The 10,513-nt window shown below is 37.3% G+C and overlaps 1 long non-coding RNA gene across 3 annotated transcripts; it reads left to right on the top strand.

The window, feature by feature from the left end:
* The first annotated feature begins 3,416 nt into the window (after nt 1-3,416).
* On the top strand, nt 3,417-9,719 carry LOC106675915 (uncharacterized). 3 transcript variants are annotated; one of them, XR_003024681.2, is made up of 5 exons: nt 3,417-3,755; nt 6,253-6,318; nt 6,669-6,824; nt 7,277-7,369; nt 7,670-9,719. It is a non-coding gene; the product is annotated as an uncharacterized LOC106675915 (long non-coding RNA). The 3 variants fall into 3 exon arrangements; XR_013100894.1 differs by lacking the exon at nt 3,417-3,755 and adding an exon at nt 3,783-3,912; XR_013100893.1 differs by lacking the exon at nt 3,417-3,755 and having other exon boundaries at nt 5,094-6,318.
* The last annotated feature ends 794 nt before the right edge of the window (nt 9,720-10,513 follow it).

Genomic DNA, 10,513 nt, shown 5'->3' with positions numbered 1-10,513 from the left:
TGAATAATCCAAAAAGTAGCTATATTAATACCGAAACAAACAAGAAAAGAAAGTAAGATATTCCCTCCACACAAAGCGTAAATGACATGGTCCTGGGTTTTTTTGACTCAGCGTTTTGTCTTTTCTATTATTGTGATGTATTCTGGTTGTGATTTTCTAGCTTTTTGGTTCTGTTCTTTGTCAGTTTAGTGCTTAGTCATTCCTGCCTGTGTGTTCCCTCTGTGTTTCTTAGTCTTTGTCTTTGCATGTGTGAGTTCCTGTTTTATTTTGAAGGTCAGTGTCTCAGGTTATTGTATTCTGTTTTACTTCCCTCAGTCTCGTCAGCTCTGATTTCCTCCAGCTGTGTCTCTCTCCTGCCTCCCATTACCTGACTGCCCTGTGTGTATTTAAGCCCTGTGTTTTCTGGGGTGCGTTGCTGGTTCATCTGTGTGGTTCCTCTGTATCTGTCTTTGTCTCCCTGCAGCGCCGGTTGTGTCTCAAGGTTTCAGGTTTGTTTTATTCTTAGTTTTCCCAGTTTAGGTTTTGTCATTTCTGTTCTTGCTACCCTCGCCTTGTGTTGTATGTCATCCTCCTCAATAAAGCTCACTCACATCAGCATTGCCTGCATCTTGGGTCCTTTAATAATTCCCACACGGCTTGCCTCACAAACTGTGACAGTAAATCAGTCTGTGCATGATTGCATTGCAACGCCCATCAAAAAGTCACCTGTGTGAATATATCGCCTGTCGTCATTTATTAAGCTGATGAATGACGGTTGGAAAAGTTTTCCATATCGCCTAACATTAAAGTGTTTGTGGTAACTTGTCAGTTTTTGTTCCTCATGTGGGGTCAGCTTGCTTTGATGATCTGTTGTCCTTCTAAGCAGGCCTCTGAGACCTACACAAGTGCTGTTGAAATGTCTTTCTGAGAACATCCATAAGGTAAGCCTCTCCCTATGTGGGACACATGATCATGTCAGAAGATAAGTCCCTCTCCAGAGAGGATCGCAGTGAGTCAATCCACTCCAAAATCACAAAGAAATTTCATTAGCATATGGTCATGTTGCTGCCAATAGATCATATTTTACAAGAGGCTACACTGTCAGCAGTAATATAGGGGAGGGGAATGATTGCATAAACAATGGGCTAATGACGCAGACAAAGTTTTCGCAGAAGACTGGTAACACGAACTGCACCCAGTTTAGAATGACCAAATCCTGATTAAGGAACTGCGTGCGAATCTACAGATAGGACAATGACCCTTTCTCTAGTTTGTTGTTACATAAAAAAACAAGGCTTGTGTGATGTTTGTCGATATGTATACATTTATTTTTAACAATAGTGTAGCAGATGAGCTTTACAAAAGCACAACCAATGGCTTCCTTAATCAAATAACAATCTCTCATGAATGTACAACTCAATTTAAATAAACTTGTGGATCTATCTTTACAGTTTGGGACCATTAAAATGCCAACATCCAGCTTACAATTTTGTTAAATCTCTATTCTTTGCAAGTTTTTCAAATACCCTCCAGTGGAAATGCAGCCTAGGCAGCAGCTTGTATTGAAAAGTGTGTTCACACCAACTCCAGAGTACACCTGGAGCTCCTGTCTTCATACTGGGAGATATTAACCACTGTAAAATTGAAGTAACCCTCCCAGGATCTTTTTGTGTGAAGTGTGGCACTCAAGAAAATAGGATTCTATACAAATGCTATGGACATATTTAAAAAAAAAAAAAAAAGCAGAAACAGCACAATCAAAGCCCCTTTTGTCAAATTGAGACCATAATAAGAACAGTAAAGCTCAGACTACGACAGTGATTGTCTGGCCATAGTACAGTAATCCTTAAGGGCGCAGTCCCCTACACCACCATGTCTTTTCATGATGTGAGAACTGATGAGGCCAAAGAAACAATCACAGATTATATTGATGTGATTGCTTTGCTGAAGAAGGACATTATACTGTATCCTAACAATGACCAATACATTATAGAAGGCATTAAGAAGAGCATTAATCATAAAAAGACCAATGACATATAAAGATATCTAAATAATTTAATCACAATGGACTCTAAAGCTGCTAAATCCATAAAAGCCACCAGCAAGATGATGACTAATATGAAGTGCATTGTAAACAGAGTAAAACAAATGAACTGAATGAGTTTGTTTTTTTTTCCCTCAGGTTAGATACACAGGGCCTTAAAGTGTTGCAGACGATTACAACCACTAATCAGTGTTTAAGCCTTGATGCTGATTTACTTGAAATTCAGCCATTCAGTGATATTTGCGATAATATCTTCAGGCCCTCTAAACTTCTCTTGGAAAGAAGTTTACAGTAGAGCTCATTGTCCTATCTGCAGATTCACACGCAGTTCCTTAGAAAAAAATCCACCGTATTTTAAATTCCAAGAGATCATGTCCTGATTATATGATTATAGACCAGTGGCTATAACTATAACTGCTATGACTCCTGTCATTAAATGTTTTGAATTTTATATAGTCTCTATAAGGAAATCAGACCTAAATTTTATTAGATCCTCCACAGCTTCCTTATAGGCAGGGGAGGAGCCCAGATAACACATTTGGCAGTATCGCTTACCTGATTCTTAAGCACCTGGAAAGTCCCAAGGCCTATGCCCATATTTTGTTTATTGACTTTAGTTCTGCTTTTAACATGTTGGAGCCTCCTCTGTTTTTACAGAAACTGAGTCTTTTCCTATCTTTGCTCTCCAACTATAAATCCATCAGCACTAGCGTACCTCAGGACTGTTACCTCACCACTCCTGTTTCTCTTATAAAATAGATTGTAGCTGTAACCCCAGTAATCTGATTTTCAAATTTCTCAATGACACTGCCATACTTGGCCCGCTATACGAAAACTCGGATCGCTCGCTGTACTTACTGAGGTAAAGACTTTTGTCTTTTATTGTGATGATCACCATCTAGTCATCGATACAAGACAAACTAAGGAGATGCTGCCTGACCCTGAAGCGGTGACAGCTGACACCCCAGTGATTATTCATAATGAAGAAATCGTTTAGGTTAAATCCTATAGGTGTTTTGGTATTCACCTCCATTACCCCTGTAGCTGGAATGGCCACACTGATAATCTATGTTCTCGCTTACAGCAAAAGCTTTGTTTCACAATTTAAAGGGAGGGGTGCTACTAAGTACTGACCATGTTGTGCAGCCAAACCTTTGCTCAATGCTTTGTTTACTTTCCTATTTTTGAAACTGTAAAAAGTGAAATAGAAACTGGCTTGCCTTAAATAATTTAGCTCATGTTTTTACCTGTTTGGCTATTCAAAGTAGCAAAGATTGTATCCTGTGTGAAACCTCTGCATGCCACAGTTTAAAATAATCAAAAAATATCATAAATATCAGAAGTAGTGTTGAATGTTTAGTGAAAAAATACACCCTACACTCAAAAAAATGAATGAGGTGGATTGTTCAGTGTATATTAATTATTTATTTTCATTTTACTTAAAATATATGTTTTTGTTAAGTTAACATATGTTTTTCTAATCAAGTCTACGTAATTGTGTCTATTATTCAACGTACATAATACTAATGTGTTACTTGATCGCATAACATTTAAGTTAAGTCAATTAGGATCTATATACCTTGTATATCCACAAGGTGGCAGTAATGCAAAAACAGTTGTAATGAAACCGCGCAGAACAAGAAGGTTTCACGGCTTGTGCCTGCTCATGCGCAAGACTTCAAATTTAACTGAAAAAGGCTGTTTTGGCGCCAAGCTGCTGTTTCTTTGAGAGGTAAGACCACTTTTTTTCTTTGACTATGTTGTGTAGTATCTATATGTCCAGCATGGTTATATTTTGCGTTTGTCTTACAAGACATGTTATATCGTTTGCGTGTGCTTGTTTTACATTAGTTTTACTGGGTCCTGGACATGCTTATTTTGTGGACTGTGTAAGAAACATTTTTATTGTTTTTTGTTTTATTAAGGGATTAGCTACAGGGGTTCATGGGGTTATTCTTTCAAGGGGTTATTTTTCCATTTGCTTTCTTGGGATTCCTTTTCTGTAATCCGAGAGTCGGAAATATCGAATAGGATAGCAAGGATAGCATAAAGTGACATTTAAAATCCAAAAAGTCAAGGGCGAAAGCCACTGTGACACCATTGTTCTGCTCTATCAGTAATCTGTATTATGTAAAAATGGTCTGTAAATACAGCATGTTTCCTAGCGGAGTTATACATATCAATTAGGGTTGCCAACCGTCCCTTAAAATACGGAATCGTCCCGTATTTCGAAACAAAAGTACACGTCCCGTATTGAGCTAATAAGGGACGCACTTTGTCCCGTAATACAGTGAGAATCAAAAGTAGTCTATAAATGTTAATGGAATTAACGCTTTGTTTGAAAACATAATTCCCAGCCCCTCTCCTGCTTTGTGACCAATGAGCTGACAGCACACTTATGACAATTCGAGTATGACAATTCAGATTACCGCTCATCTCATTGGTCGAGGAAAGGTCGCTTACGGAGAAAATACCGGAAGACAACAGATGACCACAACAAGAAGCATGGCCAACAGGGAAACAAACGCTGACACTGCGGTGCAAGTCTCGGACGACAGTACACCTAAAGCTGGGCAGACACTGTGCGATTTTTTTCAGTCACGTTATTCAGCTCCTGCTCAAACTGCACGATTGACTCGCAGGGGTTAGAAGTTGGTAGGTCACGATGCAGGGTCTCACACTATACCGCCCGATGCTCTGATGCGACCTGAGTGCTCACACTGTGCCTCCATAAAATGAAGGTTATAACAAAAAATCTGTCGCTCTCCCTCTCTCTCTCGGTCTTTCACTCACACAGACACACACACCACCACCATCAACTTTGCTAAATTGCTAATGAAAAACATTGATCAGGCAGCTGTGATTGAGCAGCAGTGTAAATCCAACTATTTTCACGGTTGTTGTGGTCGTGATCATTTTGTGAGGCCACATTGGAAAGCTCATCCGAGCCTTTTCGAAGTTCTACAAGTAGTGCCTCCATCGCTTGTGTCCAGATCACACGCTGCACAGCCGTGCTGCACCGTCTTTTTCACCGACGTTTACGTGTTTGCGCGTGAGCAGTGTGAGCGCCTGTGGTGACACCTTCACGAGCGATTGATGATCGGGAGCTGGTCGTGAGGTGTTAATCACTTCTCGTTACCCCACGTATACTACACGACGCACGATGAAGGCCAAAATCGGTCCGATCACTCAAAAATCGGCTCAAAATGGGCCAAAAACCGCACAGTGTGAGCCCAGCATTAGAGCAGCAATGTTTGTTCCCCTCAGAGAAAGGGAAGAATGGGAAAAGGAAAACACCTGGCTGGAAAAAGTTAATATGGGCATGTGCAGTGAATATCAGCGCTATGTGGCCAGAAGTGTGATAATATAATTTATTTTGTGTAATAAACAACTGCAAGGATACATGAGTACAACAAATAGATGACTAATACATAAAAGTAATACATAGATGAATAATGATGATGAGTTAAGATGCGTAATCATGGGAACAAGCGGGTTTACAAACAGGAGCAGCTGATTAGCATTAGAAAAGCTGAAATAATACCTCAACTGAAGCCAATTGTACTAAATGCACTAAATGTGCACTGTTACAAGAATATTTTTCTTTCTATTGTTTTCTATTATTTTAAGTTAAGCAGGACAGAGTTCTTTTAAAGAAAGATTTACTTATATTCTCAAAAGTTAAGCATGACAGGCTTCTGTTTAAGAAAGAGACCTGTTTTATGTGTTAATGTTGTCATTTTGAGCTAAAAATAAATGGCTAAATGATCATTTGTTTCACATGTGTTCATATCACAAAGAATAGAATATGCATGTACTTAAATCAACTTCAAGTCAAATGGTTAAAAAAATAATTTCACACACAAAAAAAGAGCTAGAAAATTCACCACACTGGGAAGGGTGAAGACAACTGGGTCGCCCGGCCCTGGCCACGAGGTGTCCCTTATTTATTTTTCAGGGAGTTGGCAACCCTAATATCAATGTAGTTATAAATTACAGTTTGTGAAAGTACACACTTAATTTTTTTAATAAAATTATTCAAGACATATGAGTGGACAGACAATGGAGGTCGACAGACCTGGTGATAATTGCTTCTATAGAAAGTTAGCACATGGCCGTGTCAATCTCTTGCTTTTCTTCTGAGTAGTATTTTATTTAGTTGTAATTCAAACAATAATTTGCTTCTTGAAATTAAGGAATTAATTATTTTTTTTCTTTATAAATCTCAGATCCTGCCTTTACCTGCTCCCTCCTATACTGATGTGGTGTATGTGGTATTGCTGAGCTTGTATGTGGTATGTGAACTGTTATACTTTTAAAAACAAAACTGTTTTATAAGTTAAGTTTTCTTTTGTGACCCATCCCATGCCCCTGTTATTTCTTCTCCACATCTGAACCATGGTAAAGGTTGCAGTTCAAGGGCCTGAGGCATGAAATTCTTTTCAGATCAGCTGTGATCAATATTTTTTGGAACTTGATAAATAACAATAAAAGCTGTAATGGCTCCATTAGCATTTTGTGTAAATGTTTGTGTTAAAATTATAGCTTTAATGAGGTCTTACTACATTAGTTTTAGTTTGTATATGTGTACATATAGTATGTATATTTACAGTACAGTATGTTGTGTTTGTTGACATATTTTCAGGTGGAAGCAGAATATGTGAGGATTACTACTGCTGCACATGTTCCAAGGCTTTTTACACAACTTGACCAATACACTGACCAGCTCATAAAAGTCTTCAAGAAAAAAGGAGGCGTTGCAGGGAAGAAAATTAGACAAACTTTGGCCCCAGCCACACAGGTGCGTTATTCTGTTGGTAGCAAAATATTATGGCTAATAAGATCATTTTCAAATTTAAACAGCTGGTGTATGGTAGCTGCACAGTGCACTTACATTTATATTAAGCAAGACAAAGTTTGGTACTCAAAACGTTGGAAAATTTAAATTACCTAAACATATGTAAAATCTGATCCCTTGATTTAGGTTAAACCAGAAGTGAATGTTTTTATGTTATGTTTTGAATGCAAAAAAGATGATGTATTAGTTTGTCTTTACCTCCATTATGGACATATATAATGTGGTGGAAACCCTGCCCAACAGGTTAACTATTCATGTCCATGTGATGATTAGTTGGTCTTGTGTACATGTCTATCTGTGCAGTGGATATGTCATTCATTTTGCGTATAATGTGAGTTTCTGTCATCCTAAAGTATATCTGTTTTCTCTTCCTGTATCTCTGCCACTCTCTACAGAAGGAAACCATTGAAAAGGGGAGGGAGTGTGTCCTCAGGGCACTACCTTTTTACCTGAATGAAGACCCAAGCATCCTCTTCAAAGAATAATTGGTTGGTAATTTTAGTTTAGTTTTTTATCTGTATTAAACCAAATTTTGAATAACTAATGTTGTTGCATGTTGTAATGTTGTTGTTGTTGTTGTAATTTGCATGGAACCTGTTTAAATGTTTTGGGAAATCTTCTTGTATACCCAAACTATTTATATTTATCGTTGAATCTGTAGTCTAAAATAGTGGCGCACTGGGGTGCATGTTCCTAATATTGTGTTTACGTCATTAAAGGGTAGCTTTGGCCCTTTTTCTTTCTTTTTTTAAAACTGGATGCCATTTTTCTATGTTTTTGTGTCTAAGCTACAGCTGTTCAGAGGGAGCTGGAACAAATTACCCTTGCTATCTTTACCATCGAAAGAGCTGATGCCAGCACTCCTCCAGCCGATGTGGGTGTAAGCGCCAGACGTCTGCTTTATATTTTTATTTACGATTGAGTTCATGTTTGTTTTATAATTCATAGATTCATTACATAAGTCATCTTTTCAGGATTAATAAATGTGAAAATATATGTGTTTACATAAAGTAATTTTAAGTCACTGTTTTGGGATTGGAACCTAAAAGGGGGTACCTCTCACTTTAATTATGTAAGTGCAATAGTAGCATGAAACCCTGTGTGAGAGGGAAGGGGAGGAGCATGGACAGAGAGGTTAGGAGTCTCACGGTTTTCTGACCGTGTGCACAGCTAGTTCTGGATAACTGCTATTTTTTGGAACTTTCATGCTTTTTAGGAAGGAGTTCATTGTTACATCTTCCGTTTGTAATAAATAAACAGTCTTCAAATCATAATGCAACTGGAAGCATTTCTTTTGGAAACCAGGAACACGCGTCAGCCATAGACTCTTCTTTTTTGAACTTGGTTTATTGGAAATTACCCTACAGTGGGTATAACCATCTAGTGTGTCCTGCATGACCTGGAAGACCTGGCCTCTGCATGTGCACTCTTAATGGGTGGGATATATGCACTGAATCTCAGTTAACCTCAAGACTGAAAGCTAAGAGACAATCAAAAGTATTGAGATTTAAAGGATTTAATTGAGAGATGATACTGCACCAGAAATGTTGAAGGGTGGTGTGTATATTAGCGTTCAAGGCATATTGTTATGAGGTGGAAATATGTTCATATTCAGTTTGTGTTACATTGTGTGCATTGTAAAGGTAATTGCAATACATACTAAAATTAAGGGTAAGTTAGGAGGTTGATCTGATATCCTCGTGTTGGTGTTGTTCCCAGATCATCATACTAAATGTTGTTCCAGGATCAACATTGCAAGTGACCAATCAGAATGTTGTGACGTCATACTTTTGCGACTTCGGGAAAAACCGGCGTAAAACAAAAAACTGTACTTAAGCTGCGTGAAACCGCCTCTGTCCGCCGATCAACTGACCCTGACCCTAACCCTAACCGTAACCCTTTAATAAACAGTAAGCAGAATTGATATTGTCCTTGCAACATTGGAATTTCATAAATGCACGAATGGCTTGGAATAGAATAACGTCACAACAATGTGATTGGTCACTTGCAATGTTGAACCTGGAACAACATTTTCATGACGGTCTGGGAACAACACCAACACGAGGATATCAGATCATCCAAGTTGGGAATGCAGGATGAATGTATATTTTGTGGACTTTTAAAGACGAACAATTGTTTCCATGTTAAAATGTTTACATCTGAAGTTTTTTGCCCAAACACTGGTAAAATAAATGTTGACAGTGGCAAATGTTAAATGGTTACTGCTGTGCTGTTGCAAAAAAACTGAACGCTGACAAGCTGTTTTATTGTTAGACCATAATGTTGGCATGTTTTGTTAAAGTTTTATTTGGGATGGTGATGTAATTTTCTTTGATTGCTAATATCAATGGACTATTTATTATTATTATTATTATTATTATTATTATTATTATTATTATTGTTGTTGTTGTTGTTGTTGTTACATTTTTTTTTTTTTTTTTTTTTAAATTGTGGCTGTTGAGGTGGACACTTCACTTTGCATTGTTAAAGGAAAGCACTTCATTGGCATTGTGTTACTGGACTGACCCTAAGCAATCATTGCAAATAGCAACTTTGCTATCCATTTTAGACACTAAAAGAAAAAAACACTCACAGACCTTACTAGCATCACATGTGCATAACTCAAGTGTCATCTTATCAATGTGTTATGTGATCTTCAATGCGTTTTTTTTCCTTCTATTTCTGGTAGATACAGACATTTAATTTAAAGTCTTGATGTTGCATCTGTCTACATACTGTTAATTACTAACCCTAATGAGCTGTTGTGTTTTATTTTGGACTGGGTTTACACAAATGCTCACTGAATGTGTTGGCAATAAAAGAAATTTTAAAAAATAAGTTGGATGTACTTAATTCATTTGTGTGGAACCTGTTGACAAAATAGATTTATGTAAAACTAATTAATAAAGCACAAGGTGGCTGAAAATATAATATTTGAATTAATCTAACTTAAATTTAACATTTTACTGCCACAAATAAGAAATGTGTTGAAGTAACTAATCTAAACTATCTAACCTGAAAATATATCATCTATGTTCATACAACATAACTTGATTTAGTTAGTCTTAAATATGTCTTGTTAATCTTAAGTAGTTTTTTTAAATTAGATGAACTAAAGATTTTTGCTTTAAACTAACATAATTCAATTTCGTGGAACCTGTTGACAAAATAATTTTAATTAAAGTCAACGTTTCATTTTTTTGAGTGTAAAGCAAAATCCCCAGATGTTGACCTCACAGGAGTGAGAAAACCCCCCCATGAAAGATGGTGTTGAAAAAGGAAAATGAACTATCCAGTTTTATTCTTCAGAGAAAAGAGACTTATTGTTGCTGATTAGTGAGTTTTACTGCAAATTGGTCCTGAAAATCTAAACCTGAAAGAATACTGCCAAGTCATGATGCAGTCATCAGTTACTGGCCCTCCCAGTTTCATCCCCAGTATTCTAACAACAGCACTGTGTTATTTATGGTCTGTTTTTCCACTGACTGCAGCAATGAGTCATCTGGAAAATAATTTAACTGCAATGCATTTTCTTGTCAAGGTTTTTATAATTGATATGTGCCAGGTCCTTTCTCTTTTCCTTCCCATCTCCCTTTTCCTATTCTATTTTTGTCAAACACCTTGGTATACCC

This window comes from Maylandia zebra, linkage group LG11 (assembly GCF_041146795.1).
Source record: "Maylandia zebra isolate NMK-2024a linkage group LG11, Mzebra_GT3a, whole genome shotgun sequence".
In the NCBI taxonomy this organism is placed as follows: Eukaryota; Metazoa; Chordata; class Actinopteri; order Cichliformes; family Cichlidae; genus Maylandia; species Maylandia zebra.
The sequence above is the reverse complement of the archived record's forward strand: the minus strand, read 5'-3'. Positions and strand labels throughout refer to the sequence as shown.